At 42.9% G+C, this 25,568-nt stretch overlaps 1 long non-coding RNA gene across 7 annotated transcripts; it reads left to right on the top strand.

Annotated features, from left to right (window-relative positions):
• Positions 1-10,051: 10,051 nt before the first annotated feature.
• Positions 10,052-22,560, top strand: LOC123069286 (uncharacterized). 7 transcript variants are annotated; one of them, XR_006432427.1, is made up of 8 exons: positions 10,052-10,638; positions 10,908-11,054; positions 11,185-11,329; positions 11,503-11,659; positions 12,491-12,765; positions 18,256-18,484; positions 19,455-19,630; positions 19,733-22,560. It is a non-coding gene; the product is annotated as an uncharacterized lncRNA (long non-coding RNA). The 7 variants fall into 7 exon arrangements; XR_006432424.1 differs by having other exon boundaries at positions 18,256-19,630; positions 19,733-20,674; positions 20,836-22,560; XR_006432423.1 differs by having other exon boundaries at positions 10,918-11,054; positions 18,256-19,630.
• The last annotated feature ends 3,008 nt before the right edge of the window (positions 22,561-25,568 follow it).

Genomic DNA, 25,568 nt, shown 5'->3' with positions numbered 1-25,568 from the left:
TAGTTCATATCGTGATTATTAGTTGCTTCATCATGGTAACTGTTAATTTAATTAAACTGCTTAATGCTATGTTGTTATCTTGCCTTGATGTTTTTTGTTGTTGTGAGCTTGCAAGTACATTCAATGTACTGACCTGGCGTGTCATGGCAGATTGCAGGTGATGCCGTGAATGCTTGATTGCTTGTCGTGGTTTCCGTTCGTGCAAGCTAGATCGTGTCCCAGCTAGAGTCCCTGCGGAGTGGAGTTCACCACCTTCATCGTTGTTCCACTGCTAGAAGTATTCCGCTGCTACGAGTTGTTCCGCTGCTAGCATAGAGAAGTGTAGTATCGCAGGCGTAGTGTCGCCGTGCTGATGTGCTTCTTTGTAACATCAGACCCTTGTATTATTATTCTTGTAATAAGAGCTGATTTGTTCTATGTCAAGCAGTGCCGTATTCCAGAGACTTCTCCTCGATCTATGGGCTGGAATACGGGGCGTTCCGGTTTCTCTGAGCCGGGGTGCCACAGTTCCCAGTCATCATCCAGTAAATGTGTCTTAGGAGAACGTAAGGGAATTTGATGAGATTCTTTGCCAGTGAAGTACGTTTTCTTCAGGTAATTCCGATACTTCCACCAAGCATTCTTGATGATAGCAGAGGTATTAGCATAGGTTACCTCATCCTGAGTTTCCAAACCGGTCCTTCTCTATAGAGATAAATGGGAAAATTTGCTGTATTATAACCATCATGGAGGTGGAATGTATGGGACAAAGCAAAGTAATTGCCATGAATAACATTACTTACACATAACTCCTGGACAAACACCCGCAACTGGCATTTTCCTTCATCTTCAGTATATTGTTTCCATGATGGGAAGATACGCACATAGGATTTAACAACATCAAATGCGATAGATGCTAAACTATGAATGGCTGTTGTGCTTCCTCCACAGGAATAGGTGTACTAACTGGTGGAGTTGGGGTTCGCCGTGGTAGTACTGGCGCTTTGGGCACTGGAGCTGCCTTACTAACTGCTCTTGTTTGGGAGCTCTATGGTGGAGATGGTGCTGTGTCAACAGGAGCTGGGTTACTATCTGCTAGGGTTGGGGTTAGATTGGGTGAAGCTGGTTCTCTGTCCATCGCAGTAGGGATAAACTCTGTGAGAGTCTGGGTTATGTGTGGTAGGCTGGTTCTCGTGCATGTACGACCAGGGTGCTATCTCCACCAAGAGGTAGCACTGTTTTATTTGAAGACCGTGTTTTTACTCTGCTAGATACTGCCATCAACCGCTCCAATTCAAATGGCTGATAAACAGGAAACATAGTTGAATGTACAGACATTGTATGAGAGACAGATGCAATAGATAGTGTCGAAAAAAGAGGGCATTAGATAGTTGACATGTATATTGTTTAACTAAAAAGGATAGCATGATATAATTTCACATATATGATGTCTATCTAAACTGGATAGCATAGCATTACATAATTCAAAGGTATGATGACTAACTAAACAGGATCCCATGACATAATTCACATACATGTTATCTAAGTAACCAGGATCGCATGATTTAATTCACATATGTGATTAATATGCTAAGCAGAGGGCATTCACATATATGATGTCTGAACTAAGAACATGGTGTTGAATATTGTGTATATGATGTCTAAACTATGCAATGCAAGGCACCATATGCATGATATGAGCAGTAGAGCCGTGCCAAGTTAGAGCATACACCTCGGTGGGGGAATAGGACTGGTCATCTGTCTCTGAATCCATCTCTGAGGAGCTATCGAGGCCCAGCAGGAGATCTGCTTCGACAGGTAGCACTGTCTGCTCTGAAGGCCTTGTTTTCACTCCAGATTTGTCCATCACCCACTGAAATGGCTGATTCACAGGAAGAGTAGTTTAATGTACAAACATTGTCGACAAAGGGAAATTTAATGAAGAAAAGGATGGGCTAGATATCATTCAAATATATGATGCTTGGTTAAACAGGATGGCATTGCACATTTCACATATATTATGGCTGGCTAAAAGACATGAGGCTGCATAATTCCCATATATGATATTGAAACTAAATAGGTGGCATTACATAACATGTCTAAACTAAGCAGATGACATATATGATGTCGAAAGTAGGCACTGCAAGGCAACATATGCATGATATGACTAACATCATCATGCCAAGTTAGAGCAAACACCTTGGGGGGTAAATAGGAGTAGTCAGTTGCGTCTGAGTCCGCCTCAGAACAGATATCTTCCTCTGGATTAAAATCTGGAGAGGGGGGAGGGTTTGCCATCGTTAATCTCAAGTGGGATTCTAATAGCATCTCCAACAGATGATGTAAAATGCATTACCAAAAAGTGATAGATGTAAAATTTACATCACCAAAAACCACCTGGCTACAACAAATGAGGTAAACACCGTCGACTCTGGAATTAACTGTCGAAGCTGAAATTTACTGTGGAATCTGAATGTTACTATCGAAACTGAACGCAATGGTAGAAGAGAGGCACTTCACATGGGATAGTTTAGGGAGGGCCTGCAGTTCATCTTCAACTTGCACCCCCCTGAGCCGCCAGCCACCACCGGCCGAACCCCGCGCCACCTCACCGCCCCGAAACAACTCCCCACCCCCAGTCCGCCGCCGCCTCGCCACCCCGAAACAACTCCCCAGCCCTGGTCCGCCGTCGCACCGGCCAGTCCTCTAGCCCCCTCCCCCACGCCACCGCCACACCACCCCCCGCGCCCGCACCGCCGGCGAGCACCGCCCCCATCCAGAACCCTAAGATAGATAGTGGGGTACCTCTCTAACGATCCCCCTCCCCGCTGGGGTGGTTCTTCCTTAACTCCAGCGAGCCCCCCCCCACTCCCTGAAAATCGACTGACCTAGAAGTCGATTCAGTCAACTGAAGTGTAGCTAAATCGGAGCAGAGCAGCAGCACGAGCGAGGGGGAGAGCAGCAGCAGCAGCAGCGCGAGCGAGCGAGAGCCAGAGAAGCTGGGCAAGCGAGCGGACGAGAGCCGGAGTAGCAGCAGCTGGGCAAGCAAGCGAGCGAGCGAGAGCCGGAGCAGCAGCAGCAGCGCGAGCAAGCGAGAGCCGGAGCAGCAGCAGATACGGCTGGTATGGACGCTGCTGCCGAAGGGGCCTCACACTAGGGGGAGAGCCGCCATGGAGATGTCGCCCGCGGCGCCGGCTTCGAGGTAGCCGCTCCATGGGGGTGTGATACGTCTCCAACGTATCTATAATTTTTGATTGTTCCATGCTATTATATTACCCGTTTTGGATGTTTATGTGCTTTACTTTACACTTTTATATCATTTTTGGGACTAACCTACTACCGGAGGCCCAGCCCGAATTGCTGTTTTTTTTTGCCTATTTTAGTGTTTTGAAGAAAAGGAATATCAAACGGAGTCCAAACGGAATGAAACCTTCGGGAGCGATCTTTTTGGAACAAACGTGATCCAGAGGACTTGGAGTGGAAGTCAAGAAACAAGCGAGGCGGCCACGAGGGTGCTCGGCGCGCCCCCTAGGGCTGGGCGCGCCCCCACCCTCGTGGGCCCCCCGTGCGTCCACCGACCTACTTCTTCCTCCTATATATACCCATGTACCCCGAAAACATCAGAAGCGACCACGAAAAACTATTTCCACCGCCGTAACCTTCTATATCCGCGAGATCCTATCTTGGAGCCTTCGCCGGTGCTCCACCGGGAGGGGGAGTTGATCACCGGAGGGCCTCTACATCATCTCCAAGGCCTCTCCGATGAGTTGTGAGTAGTTTACCACAGACCTTCGGGTCCATAGTTATTAGCTAGATGGCTTCTTCTCTCTCTTTGAATCTCAATACCAAGTTCTCCTCGATCTTCTTGGAGATCTATTCGATGTTACTCTTTTTGTGGTGTGTTTGTCGAGATCCGATGAATTGTGGGTTTATGATCAAGTTTATCTATGAGAAATATTTGAATCTCCTCTGAATTCTTTTATGTGTGATTAAGTTATCTTTGCAAGTCTCTTCGAATTATCAGTTTGGTTTGGCCTACTAGATTGATCTTTCTTGCAATGGGAGAAGTGCTTAGCATTGGGTTCAATCTTGCGGTGTCCTTTCCCAGTGACAGCAGGGGCACCAAGGCACGTATTGTATTGTTGCCATCAAGGATAAAAAGATGGGGTTTATATCATATTGCATGAGTTTATCCCTCTACATCATGTCATCTTTCTTAATGCGTTACTCTGTTCTTTATGAACTTAATACTCTAGATGCATGTTGGATAGCGGCCGATGTGTGGAGTAGTAGTAGTAGATGCAGAATCGTTTCGGTCTACTTGTCACGGACGTGATGCCTATATACATGATCATGCCTAGATAATCTTATAATTATTCGCTTTTCTATCAATTGCTCGACAGTAATTTGTTCACCCACCGTAATACTTATGCTATCTTGAGATAAGCCACTAGTGAAACCTATGGCTCCCGGGTCTATCTCTTATCATATAAGCTTTCAATCTACTTTTATTTGCATCTTTACTTTTCCAATCTATATCATAAAATACCAAAAATATATTTATCTTATCATATTATCTCTATCAGATCTCACTTTCGCAAGTGGCCTTGAAGGGATTGACAACCCCTTTATTGCATCGGTTGCGAGTTCTTGTTTGTCTGTGTAGATGCGTGGGACTTTTGAGGAGCCTCCTACTGGATTGATACCTTGGTTCTCAAAAACTGAGGGAAATACTTATGATACTATTGCTGCATCACCCTTTCCTGTTCAAGGAAAACCAACGCAAGCTCAAGACGTAGCAAGAAGGATTTCTGGCACCTTTGTTGAGGAGGTCTTCGCTCAAGTCAAGACATACAAAGTACCCATCACAAACTCATCTCCCTCGCACTTACATTATTTGCCATTTGCCTCTCATTTTCCTCTCCCCCACTTCACCCTTGCCGTTTTATTTGCCCTCTCTTTCCCAATCTCCTCTCTCTTTCGCTTGCCTTTCTGTTTGCTTGTGTGTTGGATTACTTGTTGCGATGGTGCAAGATAATACCAAATTGTGTGACTTTTCCAATACCAATAATAATGATTTCCTTAGTACTCCGATTGTTCCTCTTAATGATGTTGAGTCTTGTGAAATCAATGCTGCTTTGCCGAATCTTGTTATGAAAGATCAATTCTCCGGCCTTCCTAGTGAAGATGTCGCTACCCATCTAAACAACTTTGTTGATTTGTGTGAGATGCAAAAGAAGAAAGATACGGATAATGATATTTTAAATTGAAGTTATTCCCGTTTTCACTTAGAGATCGTGCTAAAGTTTGGTTTTCGTCTTTGCCTTAGAATAGTATTGATTCATGGAATAAGTGCAAAGATGCTTTTATCTCTAAGTATTTTCCTCCCGCTAAGATCATCTCTCTTAGGAACGATATTATAAATTTTAAACAACTTGATCATGAGCATGTCGCCCTATCTTGGGAAAGAATGAAATTGATGATTCACAATTGCCTACTCATGGTTTGAATTTATGGATGATCATACAAAAAATTTATGCCGGTTTGAATTTTGCTTCCAGAAATATTTTAGATTCGGCCGCGGGAGGCACGTTTATGGAAATCACCTTAGGGGAAGCTACTAAACTCCTCGATAACATTATGGCTAATTATTCTCAATGGCACACCGAAAGATCTATTAGTAAAAAAGTACATGCTATAGAAAAATTAATGTTTTGAGTGGAAAGATGGATGAACTTATGAAATTGTTTGCTACTAAGAGTGCTTCTATTGATCCCAATGATATGCCTTTGTCTACTTTGATTGAGAATAATAATGAATCTATGGATGCGAATTTGTTGGTAGGAATAATTTTGGTAACAATGCTTATAGAGTAAACTTTAATCCTAGACCGTTCCCTAGCAATTCCTCTAATAATTATGGAAATTCCTACAATAATGCTTATGGTAATTTTAATAAGATGCCCTCTGATTTTGAGAATAGCGTTAAAGAATTTATGATCTATCAAAAGAATTTTAATGCCTTGCTTGAAGAATAATTGCTTAAAGTTGATGATTTGGCGAGGAACGTTGGTAGACTTTCGGTTGATGTTGATTCTTTGAAACTTAGATCTACTTCTCCTAAGCATGATATCAATGATTCTCTCAAAGCTATGAGAATTTCCATTGATGAGTGCAAGAAAGAACCGCTAGATTGCGTGCTAAGAAAGATTGCTTTGTAAAAGCGTGTTCTTCTAGTTTCCATGAAAATAATGATGAAGATCTAAAAGTTATTGGTGTGTCCCCTATTAAATCTTTGTTTTGCAATATGAATCTTAATAATGATGGGACTGGAGATGAGTCAACTTTAGTTAAAAGGCGTCCCAATGATTCGGAGTTTTTAGATCTTGATGCTAAATTTGGTAAAAGTGGCATTGGAGAGGTCAAGACTTTAAATAGCATTGAACCCATTATCTTGGATTTCAAGGAATTTAATTATGATAATTGTTCTTTAGAAGGTTGTATTTCCTTGTTGCAATCCGTGTTGAATTATCCTCATGCTTATAGTCAAAATAAAGCTTTTACCAAACATATTGTTGATGCCTTGATGCAATCTTATGATGAAAAACTTAATTTGGAAGTTTCTATACCTAGAAAACTTAATGATGAGTGGGAACCTACTATAAAGATTAAAATTAAAGTTCATGAGTGTTATTCTTTATGTGAATTGGGTGCTAGGGTTTCCACGATTCCGAAAACTTTATGTGATATTCTAGGTTTCCATGATCTTGATGATTTCTCTTTAAATTTGCACCTTGCGGATTCCACCATTAAAAAGCCTATGGGAAGGATCAATGATGTTCTTATTGTTGCAAATAGGAACTATGTGCCCGTAGATTTTATCGTTCTTGATATAGATTGCAATCTTTCATGTCCTATTATTCTTGGTAGACCTTTCCTTAGAACGATTGGTGCAATTATTGATATGAAGGAAGGGAATATTAGATTTCAATTTCCATTAAGGAAAGGCATGGAGCACTTTCCAAGAAAGAAAGTTAAATTACCTTATGAATCTATCATGCGAGGTACTTATGAATTGAGTGCCAAAGATGGCACTACTTAGATCTATCCTCGCTTTTATGCCTAGCTTGGGGCGTTAAACAATAGCGCTAGTTGGTTGGCAACCCAATTTTATTTTAGTTTTTTTGTTTTTGCTTCCGTGTAGTAATAAATTTTGCATCTACCTTCCGTTTAGATGTGTTTTTATGTTTTAATTAGTGCTTGTGCCAAGTAGAACCTATAGGATAATCTACGGTGATAGTTAGTTTGATTCTGCTGAAAACAGAAACTTTGCGCGCACGAAAATAATTTTGGTAATTCACAGAAACGTGATTTTGCGTTGATTTTTTCTGCTGTAGATCAATAGATAAATTTCCCAGGACTTACTATTTTGGTAGGATTTTTAGAGTTCCAGAAGTATTCGAGAGTTACAGATTGCTACAGACTGTTCTGTTTTTGAAAGGTTCTGTTTTTCGTGTGTTGTTTGCTTATTTGGATGCATCTATGGCTAGTATGTAGGGGTATGAACCATAGAGAAGTTGGAATACAGTAGGTTTAACACCAATATAAATGAATAACGAGTTCATTGCAGTAACTTATGTGGTGGTTTTTCTTTTTTGCACTAACGAAGCTTATGAGATTTCCTATTGAGTTTTGTGTTGTGAAGTTTTCAAGTTTTGGGTAAAGATTTGATGGACTATGGAATAAGGAGTGGCAAGAGCATAAGCTTGGAGATGGCCAAGGCACCCCAAGATCTTCAAGAATAGCCAAAAGCCTAAGCTTGGGGATGCCCCAGAAGGCATCCCGTCTTTCGTCTTCGTCTATTGGTAACTTTACTTAGAGCTATATTTTTATTCGCCACATGATATGTGTTTTGCTTGGAGAGTCTTGTATGATATTAGTCTTTGCCTTTTAGTTTACCACATTCATCCTTGCTGTACACACCTTTTGGGATAATCCCACTTGATTTAGAATTTATTAGAATACGCTATGTGCTTCACTTATATCTTTTGAGCTTGATAGTTTTTGCTCTGGTGCTTCACTTATATCTTTTAGAGCACGGCGGTGGCTTTATTTTGTAGAAATTGTTAATCTCTCATGCTTCACTTATATTATTTTGGGAGTCTTTTATAACAGCATGGTATTTGCTATGGTTATAAAATTGGTCCTAGAATGATGGACATCCAAGTTGGGTATAATAAAAACTATCCTAGGAAGTGAATTGGATGTTATGATCAATTTGATACTTGATAATTGTTTTGAGATATAAAGGTGGTAATATTAGAGTCATGCTAGTTGGGTGATTATGAATTTAAAGAATACTTGTGTTGAAGTTTGTGATTCCCGTAGCATGCACGTATGGTGAACCGCTTTGTGATGAAGTTGGAGCACAATTTTATTTACTGATTGTCTTCCTTATGAGTGGCGGTCGGGGACGAGCAATGGTATTTTCCTACCAATCTATCCCCCTAGGATCATGCGCGTACTACTTTGTTTTTGATTAATTGTAGATTTTTGCAATAAGTATATGAGTTCTTCATGATTAATGTTGAGTCCATGGATTATACACACTCTCACCCTTCCACCATTGCTAGCCTCTCTCGTGCCGCGCAACTTTCGACGGTACCATACACCCACCATATACCTTCCCCAAAACAGCCACCATACCTACCTATTATGGCATTTCCATAGCCATTCCGAGATATATTGCCATGCAACTTTCCACCGTTCCGTTTATTATGACACACATCATCATTGTCATATTGCTTTTGCATGATCATGTAGTTGACATCGTATTTGTGGCAAGGCCACCTTCATAATTTTCATACATGTCACTCTTGATTCATTGCATATCCCGGTACACCGCCGGAGGCATTCATATAGAGTCATATCTTGTTTGAAGTATTGAGTTGTAATCTTGAGTTGTAAGTAAATAAAAGTGTGATGATCTTCATTATTAGAGCATTGTCGCAGTGAGGAAAGGATGATGGAGACTATGATTCCCCCACAAGTCGGGACGAGACTTTGGACTTTACAAAAGAAAAGAGGCCAAAGATCCCACAAAAGAAAAAAAGAAAAAAAAAGAAGAAAGGCCAAAAAAAAGAAGGGCCCAAAAAAGGAAAAAAAAGAAAAAAATGAAATAAGAGAAAAAGAGAGAAGGGGCAATGCGAGAGAAGGGGCAATGCTACTATCCTTTTACCACACTTGTGCTTCAAAGTAGCACCATGATCTTCATGATAGAGTCTCCTATGTTGTCACTTTCATATACTAGTGGGAATTCTTCATTATAGAACTTGGCTTGTATATTTCAATGATGGGCTTCCTCAAATGCCCTAGGTCTTCATGAGCAATCGAGTTGAATGCTTACCCACTTAGTTTTTTTTCTTGAGCTTTCATACATTTATAGCTCTAGTGCATCCGTTGCATGGCAATCCCTACTCACTCACATTGATATCTATTAATGGGAATCTCCATAACCCGTTGATACGCCTAGTTGATGTGAGACTATCTTCTTCTTTTTGTCTTCTCCACAACCACCATTCTATTCCACATATAGTGCTATGTCCATGGCTCACACTCATGTATTGCGTGAAAATTGAAAAAGTTTGAGATTACTAAAGTATGAAACAATTGCTTGGCTTGTCATCGGGGTTGTGCATGATTAAATACTTTGTGTGATGAAGATAGAGCAACAGCCAGACTATACGATTTTGTAGGGATAACTTTCTTTAGCCATGTTATTTTGAGAAGACATGATTGTTTGATTAGTATGCTTGAAGTATTACTATTTCTTATGTTAATATGAACTTTTATTTTGAATTATTTGGATCTGAACATTCATGCCACAATAAAGAAAACTACATTGAGAATTATCTCTACTTCTAATGGAGCAGTTGGTAGTCTTCGCCGGTCAATTTTCGTCCCACCACCACCGTTTTTTTCCGTCCTCCTTCCCACCTTGGTTTTTTTCGTAGATTTTTTCGTCCCTCCCCGCACCAAAGAAAATCGGAGTACTTTTCACGACTCCACGCAGACCTAACCTAAATCCCATCCATCCGTCTCTGTGTTCGCCGCCGCCCCTCTCGCGCTACCTCCCCGCCTCATCATGCTGCTTCCCCAGCCCACGATGGCGCCACGCTGGGATGGAGATCGGGGCTGAGGTGAGGAGGGCTGAGACTCCCTCGATTTCTGTCTAGGGTTCCCTGCCCATGCTGATGCCTCGGCCACACGCCTCGCGCCGCCCAGCCCTGCCCGACGCCGATGCCACGCCTCGCTCGCCTTCATCGAGGTCGCCCAATGCAGCCCAACCACGGTGTGCATCGGCCACTTGGGCGCATGGCCGCGGTAGTGTCGCAGGGGCACGTGTGGAAGCCGGGACGAGGACGGACACATCCAGATCAGGTGCTCGCGCCTGATCTTGATTAGTGTGGCCGCCCAATCCATCTCCCTCTATTCCGTGGTCGACTCCAGCGGTGGTGATGGGCTCATCGACCATGGCACATGGGCGGCTTCCACTCAACGACCTCTGCTGCCTGCAACGTGTGGTGATGTGCATGCATGACCGGCAGCCATGGCAGATCATGTGGTAGGCAGCATGCCGCGTTGGTCTGACGATGTCAAGGTACTGTATTATTTTTGCTTGATCCAGGTACTTTTTTTTGCAGGAAGCTTGATCCAGGCACTTAATCTTTGCCTACTAAAGATGGGTTGATCCATGTAGTAATCTGGCTGGGTTGATCCATGTAGCAATATGTAAGAGATCCATGTAGTCGTCTGGGTTGATCCATGTAGTAATCTGTTAGCTAGAGATGTATGACCTCAGTATTGATCAGAGAGCCCGCCTGCATCAAACTGCTTTCACTTATATTCTGCCGAATTTGTTCCTCATAGGACTGTACAGGGATATTATTTACAGGGGATGCCGTATATACATGGAGATTATCAACCATTGTTCACATATAACAGATATGCAACAGAAGAAGTTCCTCAAGTGCTACTCCAAAAAGTCCAAGCAAAAAGGATCTTCCACTTTGCTCGGTAACATTGAGAAGCTCAAAATAATATTTGCCCGTCGTGTAACTATTATTTATTTGACCATTATATCTGAACATGTATAGCTGCATATCTATTATATCTGAACAATGACAGATTTGGCGATTACATGTAGGGGTATATACCTGCCAGGTGAATTGGACCCAATCCTCCACCCCGCCCTTGAGCTTCAGGTTGTATACGGTCCCCGTCAGAAGCCCAGTTGCTATATTGCTCCCGTACCATAGTCTCAAGCTAGCAAGCATGTCAACTACGGCAAGGTTGGACGCAAGTTACCCCCTACATTCATAGCTCTTTTTTCTTTACAGTCTAAGATGGAATGAAATATATGCATGACATGGAATGCTCCATTGATTGATTGGAAATGTCCGATGCTGTAGGATAAATTTGTCTTAATTTTGAGGGCTCGCCTCTATCTTTTGTTTACATGCAGACCAAAACTCTGAATGTAGTACACATGCATCAAGCCTTGACAAGGAACCCCTGTGAAAAGTGAGGCAGCGGCGAAGCAGTAGCTAGCGTGGGGCGAGTCACGTCTGTGGTATTGTAGGCAATCATCACCATGGACAAGCTCGCTGGAATCAAGTCAGGTGATGACACCGAGCTTCCACACTCCTATGTTTCTTCCAAATTCAGAAAAGGCAGGTTGAGTTATCATTTCCTTTTCCCAAATTATCTAATCGGGCAGTGAGATAACGACAAATGTGGCATCAATAAGTGATGATTTTCCTGATCTGCCTTTTAGTGGTATCTTCTAAGGCATCCCTGTCTCCTTTTGGTTCTTATATTTTTATGATACATTTTTGTTTCTATGAATAGTGTTCATATCCTAAATACGGATATCTCAATTGTGTTTAGCTGTAGAGCGTTGACACCATTAGAATCGCAACTTCATGAGATTCTAACCCTAAAGGTAGTGTGCTCCCCATTTCACATGCTCCAGAATACTAATTATATCCAACAAAATAATGCCTTTTTTAGCATGAACATAGATTGATGGGAGGGTATGATCTTCATTGTCCTCAGTGCTGCTACTTTTTTTCGAAACATCAATGCTGCTACTTGGTCAGGTTAACAAAGGTTGCCAAAGGCAGCCAAATGAATAACAAGGTTGTCGGGTACTACTTGGTCAGGTACTACATATTTAACACAAACTGGTGTGGAACACAACTAGAATATTTTCGCCCCATTGCAATGCACGGGCAAGTATGTATCATTTTTTGGTCTCTTACTTGTAATGCAAAATGTGAGAGCTTATATATACCCACAAAAAACAAGTAGGTGCTGTGAACTCCTTTAGTGTTGTTGTTGTATGTCTAATTATTGTTGCATCGTTGGTGTTGATTTATTGGATACACTGTCCTTTGGTGTTCTTTGGTTTTGTTATTATTTTCTTGGTTTTGATCATTTTGTGATTGCAGGTGATGATAAAGACAGAAAATGGTTTGTGCACATGGCACTATCGATCGTGGAGGGATCGACAAGGGGCCCGACTGTACTGTTTGGTACTGGATGAGCCACTACGGGCATTGACGGCAGTAGAACACTTTACCCCTCATGCCCAGCTTCCAGTGGTCCACCGTGGGTGCTTCAGGCTTTGGTGATTATGACAAATTAGCGCCGAGATATGTTGCAAGAATCGTCAACAAGTGTTGTTTCCATGGGAAGGCATCGGTCATGGTGCATCTCTACTAAGGTGTGTGAGCTAACTTTAGTTGTTTCTGATGCAAAGGGCAAACATGAATGTGTGAACACAAGCTATACATAAATTTGATATGTGGGTAAGATTCATGGTCAAGACTAGCCTAATTGAAATGAGGGTGAGTACCAATCTGGGTTTAACACCCCACACTTTGTTAGCTAACCACTATTAAATGTAAGGATTATTTTCCCACTCCAGCTTAAGCAGTGGGAACGAAAGCACTGTAAACCAAATAATCATCCTATGCCTTACAAGATGCATGTCAGTGTCGGTGACACAATTCAAGTCATCGCAGGCCATGAGAATAGTAAAGTTGGGGAAGTTGTGCCGCTTTACAAGCACAAGAACACTATGATAGTGAAGGACCCGAACTTGAAGTCAAAGCACAATAAATGCTCAGAGGATGAATCGGGGGAAATTGTCATGGTTAGTACTATTTTTATCAAAACTTCTCTCCATGCGACCATGCCTCTTGCCATGCATGCGCGCATATGTTCCTGGCAACAACATAGTTTCAGTGCCACAAGTATTATCTTCTGACGTGTCACGCCCAATATGCGACCCTATACAAAAGGAACTCGAAGGTCCCATTAAGGATAGACCCGCATATTGAAACGCTTTTGCAAGGTGGATATCATTACATCAACATTACATAATAGATAGGGATACATACATAAGGCATACAATGCCACACGAATACAACAATACATCATACAAGAGATCAACATCCGACTACGGATGATACATAAACAAAAACTCAAACAATATCCACCCTGCTAGCCCAGACTGCCGACCTGGAACCTATCCCCTGATCGAAGAAGAAGCAGAAGAAGAACTCAACGCAAACAAGCATCGCTCTCACGTCATGATCATCGCATAACCTGTACCTGCAACTGTTGTTGTAGTAATCTGTGAGCCACGAGGACTCAGCAATCCCATTACCATGGGTATCAAGACTAGCAAAGCTTAAAGGGAAAGGAAGGGGGTAAAGTGGTGAGGTTGCAGCAGCGACTAAGCATGATATGGTGGCTAACATACGCAAATAAGAGCGAGAAGAGAGCAAGCGGAACGGTCGTGAAGCTAGCAATGATCAAGAGGTGATCCTGAACTCCTACTGACGTCAAACATAACCCAAAGACCGTGTTCACTTCCCGGACTCCGCCGAGAAGAGACCATCACGGCTACACACGCGGTTGATGCGTTTTAATTCGGATCTGGTGTCAAGTTATCTACAACCGGACATTAACAAATTCCCATCTGCCACATAACCGTGGGCACGGCTCTCGAAAGTTTATACCCTGCAGGGGTGTCCCAACTTAGCCCATGACAAGCTCTCGCGATCAACGAAGGAATAGACCTTCTCCCAAGAAGACCCGATCAGTCTCGGAATCCCGGTTTATAAGACATTTCAACAATGGTAAAACAAGACCAGCAAGACCGCCCGATGCGCCGACAATCCCGATAGGAGCTGCACATATCTCGTTCTCAGGGCAACACCAGATGAGACAGGCTACGAGTAAAACCAGACTTCGAGTTTCCCCGAGGTGGCCCCGCAGGCGGCTCGGTTTGGACCAACACTTAGACAAGCACTGGCCCGGGGGGGGGGCTAAAATAAAGATGACCCTTGGGTTGGCCGACCCAAGGGAAAGGGGTAGGTGGTGGTGAGGCAAATGGTAAAACCAAGGTTGGGCCTTGCTGGGCAAGTTTTATTCAAAGCGAACTGTCAGGGGGGTCCCATAAATCACCCGACCGCGTTAGAAACGCAAAATCTGGGAACATAACACCGGTATGACGGAAACTAGAGCGGCAAGAGTGGAACAAAACACCAGGCATAAGGCCGAGCCTTCCACCCTTTACCAAATATATAGATGCATTAATAATATAAGAGATATTGTGATATCCCAACATAACCCTGTCCACCATAGAGAAATCTTCAACTTCACCTGCAACTAGCAACGCTATAAGAGGGGCTGAGCAAAAGCGGTGACATGGCCAAGCAATGGTTTGCTAGGAATGGTGTCAAAGGTTAGAGGTTCATGGCAATTTGGGGAGGCTTGAAGAGCAAATGATAGGTAACGCAGCAAAGCGATAGAACGAAGCAACTAGCATAGCAATGATAGTAGTGAGATCCAAGGTAGCGGTCATCTTGCCTGAAATCCCGCAAGGAAGAAGAACGAGTCCATAAAGAAGACGAACGGATGAAGCCGAACCAACCGTAGACGAAAGAATCCTCACGATCGCAACGAAAACAGGAACTAACAAGAAGAAGCACACAACATAGGTAAACACACCACACATGAACAAGGCATGATGCACAACAAGCATGATGCATGACCAAGCTACATGAAGCTACTCATGGCAAGAGATGATGCAAACAAGAACAACACATCAAGGCAAGTTTAAATGAGGCCGGGAACAACATATAACAATTCCGGTAAGTCCTCATATGCAAATTTCGAAATTGGTCCAGAACTGAATAAACCTTATGTTCAAGTTGTTAAACAGCAGGTTAAAATGCACCAAGGTGATCTACACGAAATTCTAGTCAAGTTACATATAAAGTTCATTAGATTTGGAGCTACGGGCTAGAAGATATGAGCAAAACAAGTTAAACATGACATTGATGCAAAATGCACCCAAACATCAAGCAAACACCTCAAAACAAGGATGAAACATGATAATATGAAGATACATGCAAAATCAAGCAAGTTTCATATAGAGCACACTCAAAACGGAGCAACGGTTCAACACATGCACACTATACAAGTTATAGCAACAATCTATCCATAACAGCAACTAGGCATCTTACAAGCATCAAAACAATATGCTACAGCACCCCAACATAATAACAAAAGGCATGGGCATGAAGTACTGGTAAAGCATAACAAAACATGAACACTGAGCTATCTCCAGAAGCAACTAGAACATGCTCAAAAAGACATGGAGATATTGCAAATAATAACAGTTTCAGACTTTAGCAGAAATAACATCAGGTTGCAATGTTTAGAGCTATCAAACAACATGTTACAGGAACTTATCATGGCAAACAAAGGCATGGCATGAATCTACTAAAAGCATAGATCAAAAGTCCCTTACTGACCATGAGCCAAAAAGGATCAGAAAATATGATGGCACCCATGTAAACATAGCAAGTTATATTACAGATTCATACATGGCAGGAACAACAATAAGTAGGCATGTTCGTGAGCTTGAACCACTCACCACAGAGCAATACATGGCATGACAAGGCAACCAACAGTAAGAAGGCATGTTTATGAAACTAAGCATGGCAAGAGCAAGGTCATAGGATACATGGATCACTAGCAAAACACATGGGAACAAGTGAACTTAATGTTAACAGGCTGACAGCAACATTTTCAAGCAACTTTAGAGCAAGATTCCAGCATGATACAGCAGGCTATAATTGCAACCAAGGGCATGAATGGATAGAGAAAGACATGTAGATCAAAACATGTTTATAGAGCATCTCCAGATTATGCACACAATGACTTGTAGAAGCATGTTAACATAGCAACAAAATATAACAGAATCTGTCAAGAAAACAGCAACAACAACTACCCTACTTAGCAAGCTTGATACACTCAGCACACAACTCACAAAAATATATGGTTGGCACCCCTGGAAAGATGGCATGGCATAGATCAACATACATGTAGACATCAACCTCATATGATGCACACATCAATCATGGCAAAAATGATAAATGAGCAAGTTATAACAGTTTCAGCAGATTAACATCAACATGCACTCTTCCAACAGCATTTAGGGCATCAAGATGAGCTCAAATAAAAATAACGCAATGGAATGAAATGAAGTACTCGTTGAGACGAACAATTTGACATATTATACGCACGAAACGGAGCTACGGATGCAGAGATGTGATGCGATGAACATGACATCTTTATGCAAGAAAACTGGGACTTAGTGAAACGGGGGCAACCTGCGGGATTGCACGGTTTACGAGGCGGCGGCGCGAGCTCGCCGGAGAGTTCGCCGGAGGAGGCCGGGGGCGGCGGATCCGGGCCGGATCTCGCCGGATCCGGCCGGATCCCGACGCGGGGGGGGGGGGGGGAGGAGGTCGCGGGGCGGCGCCCTCGGGCACGGGGCGGCGGCGCTGGCGCGCGAGCGCGGCCGGAGGAGCGGTGGCGGCCGGCCGGCTCCGGGCGGCCACGGGGCGCGGGAGAGCGGCGCCGGCGGCGACCGGGCAGGGGCCGACGGGGCGTGGCGCGGGGAGGCGCGGCCGGGCCTGGCGGGGGCCTGCGCGGGGCGGAGCGGGGCAGTCCGGCGAGGGGGCGGCGGCCGGCGCGGGGAGCTCGCCGGCGACGGGCGCGGGCTCCCGCGGCGGGCGGCGACGGCGGATGGGCCTCGCGGGCCCGATCCAGGCCCGGCGGGCCTGGCGCGGTGGAGACGGTGGCGGGCGACGTGGCGCGTCGGGATTCGCCGAGCGCGGCGGCGCGGACGTGTCCGGCCAGGGGCGGACGCGTCCGGCGCGGAGAGGGAGAGATTTAGGGTTTCGGGGGGAAAAATATCCGCGAAAATGGAGGGGGAGGACCTATTTATAGGTAGAAGGAGCTAGGAGAGTCCAAATGAGGTGCGGTTTTCGGCCACGCGATCGTGATCGAACGACCGAGAGCTTGGAAGAGACTTAGGTGGGTTTTGGGCCACTTCGGAAGGGGTGTTGGGCTGCAACTCAAAGAGGGCTTTACGGTTACCCGGTTAACCGTTGGAGTATCAAACGACCTCCAAATGACACGAAACTTGACAGGCGGTCTACCGGTGCTATACCAAGGCCGCTTGGCAAACCTCGGGCCATTCCGAGAAAGTTTAACACCCACTCACAATGAGAGACAAAAAGGGGACGCCGGGGAACATAGGAGTGCCGGATTGCAAAACGGACAACGGGGAAAATGCTCGGATGCATGAGACGAACACGTATGCAAAATGAAATGCACATGATGACATGATATGAAATGCAGATGATGACATGGCAAAGTGCAACACGCAAGCAAATGACATGGCAACGACGGCGAATAACTGGCAGACACCTGGCGCATCGGATCCGGGGCGTTACATGACGGTATTTCAGATTTTCCTTTGGTCAGATTGAAGGCCCCATTCTTAGCTTGAACATGATGCTCTACTCAAAGTAGAAGAACATGACGAGTAGGGTTAGGCACCATCTCCTCGAGGACGGCACCAAGGTTCACTACCTGAAGAAGACCGGCGTAGTGATCGACAATGTCGATAACCAGGTGAAGGTGTTCAATGAAAGAGATTCGGAGTCATCATCATAGTATGGAAATGTTGCACATGCTGTCATCATGGTATGGAGCGACTACGACTCTAAGTGGAGGTGGTGTATATATCAAGTGATCTATTCTGTAGGCATTTTCTTTGGGTGTGGTGTTTGATTTTAATCAAATCACGCCTGTTTTTTTAGTTTATGCCCATAACAATTTGTAGGGATAAACATGATGTGTGACTTGTTCCATATGGCTCGATTGGAGTATTTAATTGTGACGAAGCTGTAAACTGGGCTTGGTCAGCAGAAAAAATAAATCAGATATAGCCACCAGCATTTAACATGGCCTTGTCATCTCTCACCATCAGAAGCAGATTGAGTCTCTTGACAAGATTAATGTTGTTTACCGAATGGAGGGATGACAGTATATGCTTTCAGTTCATTTAATAGGTATTTTTCTTCAGCTAACCATTTCTTGTTTGAGACTCCATCTTATTGTATTGCCAACTTTTTGAAAAAAATACTGTTGTGCCCATGCATGCATTTTTCATGTTTTGAATCAGTGTTACTGAATAATCACCATTTCCTGCCCATCGGCCACCGCTGGCCAGAGAACCACTATCCCTTCATTAGCACTTTTCCAGTCCATTTGCAAAATCCGAATCCAGCATTTCTGAATCATGCTTGGTGTGTGCTGGCGGTGGGCGAGGAACATGGTGATTTTTTATCTGAATCAAGGTGTAGCTGTCTTAATCTTGTACATGTTGTTCTCTGAATCATGTGGTATTTCTAAGTGCTCTGCATGTTTTGTGGTGCATAGGGGAAGCGGAGGCGACGACATGCAACTGTTCTCTTTACATCTGTCATGGTCCAAAGTCTAGGGAGAAGTAGGTTTTGCACTCGTATTTGGCAGGATGGAGATGAATTCGAGAGAGATGTTGCTGGGAGTTGTACCGATCATTTTTATGTCCTCCCTATGTTATGCCTTTGCACTGATGTGTAATTTTTTTGAGTGGGGGATAGTGTAGCGAACACGAACAGAAAAATTGGTAGACGTTGAGGAGAACAATCTGAGTGAGCAACATTAGTTGAGTATTAAGATGTAGCCTTACTTGTGCCTTTAGGTATTTTAGACAAGCATCATACTCTGCCCGCAGCACGTAAGGGAAACCAAAAAGGAATAAAAACATTTGGGCTTCTTCGTAATTTTCCATTTGGTTCTAAGCTTTTCTAAATGGCAAAAACATTTCACATAAATTAATAAATAACCTTGCTGCAAACTTGAGTTGGTTTACAATGAAGTTGGCAAGTACATGTTCTTGTTGACTAAATATTTTTCATAAATATGAGAGTATGAAGATAATTTGTTCTTTCTTTTCTCTGTTCACAATGGGATAACAATATTTGTTATATTTCACAGTGTTACACAATTTATCATAGGGAGGACAGACTAATCTAATGATGTACAACAGCTTTGATGTGTTGAGGATCATGGTGGTCTATGGATTCTGCACCTGGTAGTAGGCTGAGAAAGGTACATTGTTTCTCTAACACAATGATGTTCAGAGCAACCGTCCACTATGTGAGATTTAGAAGGTATTCTGATTAGTGTTTGTTGATAACTGTAAATTCCATTTGTGTGAGTTTCATATTTATTATCCCGGTCGACGTACTAATCCATTCTTCTATGATGGGCAGTTGGTATTGACGGCGGATGCATCCATGTGCAAATCTCCTGGCATTGAGCGGACGGATCCAAGGGAATTGGGGCGGCCAGCCAGCTGGCAGTGCACGCATGGGCGATCACGACGCAACAAAGTTCTGGGTTTTAAACTGGGAGCGGACGGACGTGGCCCAAGGGAGAACATGGGTGGGGAGCGTGCGGACCGTCGACGAAAGAGAACAACACTGGGTTTGATAATTACTCAACAAATCAGAGATCGATCTCTTTTTTTAGATGCAAATATTTTTTAATTTAATATGTCCACTCCCGTTACTATGTGACATATTTAGATGCACTAGGTTTCGCATTAAAAAATATGCTTACTGTTTCTTCCTTCAGTTTTGGTGAACTTTCTGTTAGCAAGATGTGCAAGAAAGCTATTTCATTCTGGAGACATAAGTCGTCAACTTTCTCATAGAGTCGTACATAAACTGTTCTTTTTTTGAGAATGATGAACTACCCCCATGTGAGTTTCTTGATCTTTCATTCCTGATTTCACACTATTTTATTTTCTTACATGTATTAATCCTCGGTTGTAGCTAGCTTAGTTCGCGAGCATTTCGTTGTTGTTTTGTTTTTCTCTTAGGCATGAAGCTTTGGCTGTACCTAGCTCGGTTTGGAATTGTAACATCTTGTAGTGCATTTCCTCGAATTAATTTTTTTTATGAAATATGTTCTTTCATTGGCATTCAGGTAAAACAAACAACAAAACATGTATCCGAAGCTTTCTGAAAACCCGTACAATAGTGTAGTGGCCTCATGGTCTCACTAAACCCCTTCTTGCAGACGCCTCTCTTCTAACTATATTGTTATTTTTGTGCACAATTGAAATTGAGATGCAGGTCTATCTAATGCTTGTTGTTGTTGTCAAAGGCGGAGCGAAGTCGAAGACGAAGCCTCTTGATATATGTTTAGTGGTGGGTATTTATATTTTCAAATAGCCAGCACATCACCGGCGAGGGGGGAATGAAGGAGAGAGGGAATTGAGGACAAATATTCATCGAGCTACAGTACATGCATATATGACTCGTTTTTTTTGTTTTTTATAAGGTGTCCTCATTTTGTTGCTTCTGCGTAGGTTTGGATATTTTCCTTCAACCACAAGGCCCATCCAGTTGTGAGCTACGACAAATTTGTTAGAGTTGGAGGAGAAAACATTGCACATCAGAGCTACGTTGATTGTAGCGAGGCAACCATTAATTGGGTATGATCATACGAGGGAGGGGAGAATAGAGGAACATTAATATTTTCATGCTTTGGATGAAAATCTCAATTCATAGTTTCTCTGTACGTGGCAACACACGAGCAGTACTGGTGGGCTCACGATGGAAGTAGCGCTGGCAGAATCAGTAGGCACTCTATGGGAAGGCGGTTGTCGCCCTTGTCCCTCGGTCTCCGAAAGGATTTGCTAATAACAACATAATAATTAGTACCACCAGTAACCCTTCTATTTACCCACCTTCAGTATAATTGTAGATGGCATTTGGTTGTTCATGTATACTCAGGATTTATGGGTTGTCAACAGCCTCATCTGAATGCTTGATGTACTTATATTTCTTTCTTTTCAATGCCCATTTCATCTGAGTAGGGTGATGAGGGAAAGAACATGTCGTGTTGAAAGTCAGTTTAGTGCATCAAGGACGGGAAGTTCTGAGAATTGCAAGAGGTGATTGAGGATGGTTAGCTATTGTGGCTCATCATATAGTGGTGGAAGATGAGTACAAGCATATAAGCTTATTAAAAATTTACAGTTCCTGACTGCACGAGACATTTTTTAGCTGAACTTCTCATCTGACTAATAATCATACAACGTAAAGTAACCTTTGACCATCCTTCTGAATTATACTGCAAGTCTGGAAGGCGATATTTTGTTGAGCATGTAGACACAAGTTATACCTTGCGAGGCACAAGCTTTTTCTCCTTGGCCTCATGGAGCTAAATTATGAGCATTACCTGACAAGACACAATCAGAGCATCCCCATACTCTAGCTAATTAAAGTTCGTTCTCATCTTCTATTTCACACAAATCAATTGTGTCTGCCCCAGATCGTTTGGCATTAGATGATTGTAAGGATTTTAAGTGACTTTAATAAGTTCATCTTCCGGAATGAATCTATCAGTTCATCACACACATGTACTCTTGTACTAAAAACAGAACAATCAAAAGGTATACACGTCAGAGCCACAGAGGGGCACCTAGCTAGACAGGGGATTACAGAATATCCAAAATAAGTTTGCAACCGGGATGAATCGAGATGTACGCACATGCCATGAGATAGGGTGGAGAAGATCGACGAAAGAGAACTATTGGACATGGTGGAGGGGCTGCAGTAGTCCATCTGCTTGCCGGCGCTGTCGAATATGAGGACGCCAAGGTCCGCCTCGCAGAGCATGGCGAGCTACTGCACCTTCTTCAACAGCCCGGCTCTGCTCTTGCCGAAGGTGGACTGCCTGGAGACGTTATTGGACCGTCCCAACAGCTACGTGGCCGGCGTGACTAGCAGCCGAATCCTGCTGCTCACCGCGGCAGATGTGCGGTCCGGCTGCTCATCGGAGAAGACCCTCCCTCCAGCTACATCGCCAGCGCAAAAAATAACGGCGAGGCCTTCTGCACCTCCCGGTCGGCGGCCGGATCTGGCTGCTCATCGGGCCAGATATGCAGTCCCGCTGCTCACCGGAGATATCGCGATGGAGGGGATGGGGTGCGGCGGGAAGTGGAGGGGGCGGGAGGTGGTATGGACCGTGGAGGGGATATAGCAGATCCAAGCCATGGCGGTGATCTATAGCTGCAGCATCGCCGCAGCGCCATGGCCGGGAGAGATGGCTGCGGCGACATGTGCGGTGGAGAGTGAAATGTGAGTGAGTGCGCGGAGAGAGATGTGAGTGTGCCGTGCAGCGAGCGAGTGAGAGCCGTCTTGACTTCTTTTATTTAGGTAATTTCTTTTTAAGAGGAGAAGCAGGCTGCATTGCATTTGCTCAGAAAAACATGATTTTTTTAAAGTAAATAATTAGGAGACCACAAGAATGTACAGTATATCTTATACATGGAATATACAACTAAAGGTTTTTCATACTTATAAATTTAGTTTAGAATATCACACGAATAAACACATTTTTAAGAGAAGAAACTGAATATACTTTAATCGTTCCAACATCATCTTCTTAAAACGGAAAAAAATGAGGTGTCTTAAACTTGCGATGAAAATGATTTGGTTTTTATGTTGGACTGCTTGTGGTTGTTGAAATGTGTCGGACGATTTCTCTATGTATATATAAATAACTTAAAAGGATTCAAGAAATTGCGGATAAATGAGTACTTTTTATATAAAGGGAAAATCGGATGTTTGCTCCTAGAGAAACGGAACACACTTTTTTATAATGAAAAATACCACTTACCTAAAAAGTAGAGATTCCCGAGAATAATCATCAACAAGTGATTTAAAGTGAGCCTACAATTTATTAAAATTGGTCTGGCATTCGCTCTACTATGAAGCACCCTGCATCTCATTGGTTAAAAACAGACACAGCTCATTTCTAGCAGCTCACCAGTGAATATATATATATATTATATACCATCATTTTTAAATAAAATCTAATATTTATTATATTTTTCCACCTTCATAGGTAAAAACTGATGGATTTGGATGATGCTTCGAAAATGTCGACTGACATAGACATTGATTAGCGATGATGGACCGGACTGAAAACTCAACGAGCTTTACACAACCAGAAGAGGTGCATGCAAATAATGGTTCTTCTTGGTTTATATGATGCACGTGATATAATACTCAAAAGGCACATGTCTATATATTTTTTATTTTGTAGGACATGAGAGAGATGGAGATGGATTCTGTCAAATGCCCGTGGCAACGCACGGGCAATCTACTAGTGCTAGGTAGCATTCCACATCAAAAATTCTGTTTTTATCATTTACCTACTCGAGGACAAGCAGGAATTAAGCTTGGGGATGCTTGATACGTCTCCAACGTATCTACAATTTTTTATTGTTCTATACTATTATATTACCCATTTCGGATGTTTATGGGCTTTACTTTACACTTTTATATCATTTTTGGGACTAACCTACTAACCAGAGGCCCAACCCGAATTGCTGTTTTTTTGCCTATTTCAGTGTTTCGAAGAAAAGGAATATCACGGAGTCCAAACGAAATGAAACCTTCGGGAGCGATCTTTTTGGAACAAACGTGATCCAGAGGACTTGGAGTGGAAGTCAAGAAACAAGCGAGGCGGCCATGAGGGTGCCCGGCGCGCCCCCTAGGGCTGGGTCCGTGTGGAGTAATAGTAGTAGATGCAGAATCATTTCGATCTACTTGACACAGACGTGATGCCTATGTTCATGATGATTGCCTAGATATTCTCATAATTATGCGCTTTTCTATCAATTGCTCGGCAGTAATTTGTTCACCCACCATAATTTATGCTATCTTAAGAGAAGCCACTAGTGAAACCTATGGCCCCGGGGTCTCTTTTCTATTATATTACATCTCTTGTATTTACATCGCATCTCGTTTACTATTTTGCAATCTTTACTTTCCAATCTATACAACAAAAATACCAAAAATATTTACTTCATTATCTTTACCAGATCTCACTTTTGCGAGTGACTGTGAAGGGATTGACAACCCCTTTATCGCGTTGGTTGCAAGGTTCTTGATTGTTTGTGCAGGTACTAGGCAATTTGCGTGTAGTCTCCTACTGGATTGATACCTTGGTTCTTAAAAACTGAGGGAAATACTTATTCTACTTTGCTGCATCACCCTTTCCTCTTCAAGGGAAAACCAACGCATGCTCAAGAGGTAGCAAGAAGGATTTCTGGCGCCGTTGCCGGGGATATCTACGCCAAGTCAAGACTTACTAAGTGCCCATCACAAACTCTTCTCCCTCGCATTACATTATTTTTCATTCACCTCTCATTTTCCTCTCCCCCACTTCTAAAACGATTTTCGAAAACCTTTGCCTTTGCCTTTTCTTCGCCTTCTTCCCGTATGTATCTTTCTTTGTGTTTCCATGTGCCTTCTATTTGCTTGCATCTTTGCTTGCTAAAAATCTATTGATATGAATCCACTTAGAGTGTTCTACTTGGATCATCTTCGATCCTTATGCGCTCATGCTGAAACCCCAACTAGCCTAGTCTATGGGAAATCTTAAGATGAGCATGCTCATTTTGTGCATCACCGTTTGTCTGAAAAAGCAAAATTATCGAGGCGCAAACAAAAAATTGGAACATTAATTGATCATAATGATATCATGGAGATGCTGCACGGACCCATATATATAGAAACAGAAAAGAGAATGATGATGATGACTAGGGATCAAATGAACAAATTGTTGTGTTATGCTTGGAATCTTTGTGAAATTTATGATTTTACTTGTTGCTCTAAGAACCCTAAAAACACCTCCCCTACCTATGTGAGTTTAATGATGATGAAATCTAATCATCTTATGCAAAGGGTGTTTATAGTTACTACGACATCGAACAAATTGAAGAATTTGTTGCTTTTAAGGGTGCTTATGAAGGTGCTTCTTTGATTGAAAAGTATGATATTACTCTCTACAAATCTGAAAATTTTGACATATTTAAATATTGCTATGAAAATTATGCTCATAATTTCTATGTCAAAGAATTTATTGAAAGAATGACCGTTGCTTTGGAAGAAAATAATGATATGCATGAATCTATAGATAATTATGATTCGATGATTTGATTGAAATATCCCTTGATGAACATGATGCTTGCTATTCTTGTGGCCTTTATGAAGATGAATTTGCTATAGTTCCTTATGTTAAACA

The sequence above is a fragment of the Triticum aestivum genome, chromosome 3B (genome assembly GCF_018294505.1).
Source record: "Triticum aestivum cultivar Chinese Spring chromosome 3B, IWGSC CS RefSeq v2.1, whole genome shotgun sequence".
Lineage (NCBI taxonomy): Eukaryota > Viridiplantae > Streptophyta > Magnoliopsida > Poales > Poaceae > Triticum > Triticum aestivum.
The sequence above is the reverse complement of the archived record's forward strand: the minus strand, read 5'-3'. Positions and strand labels throughout refer to the sequence as shown.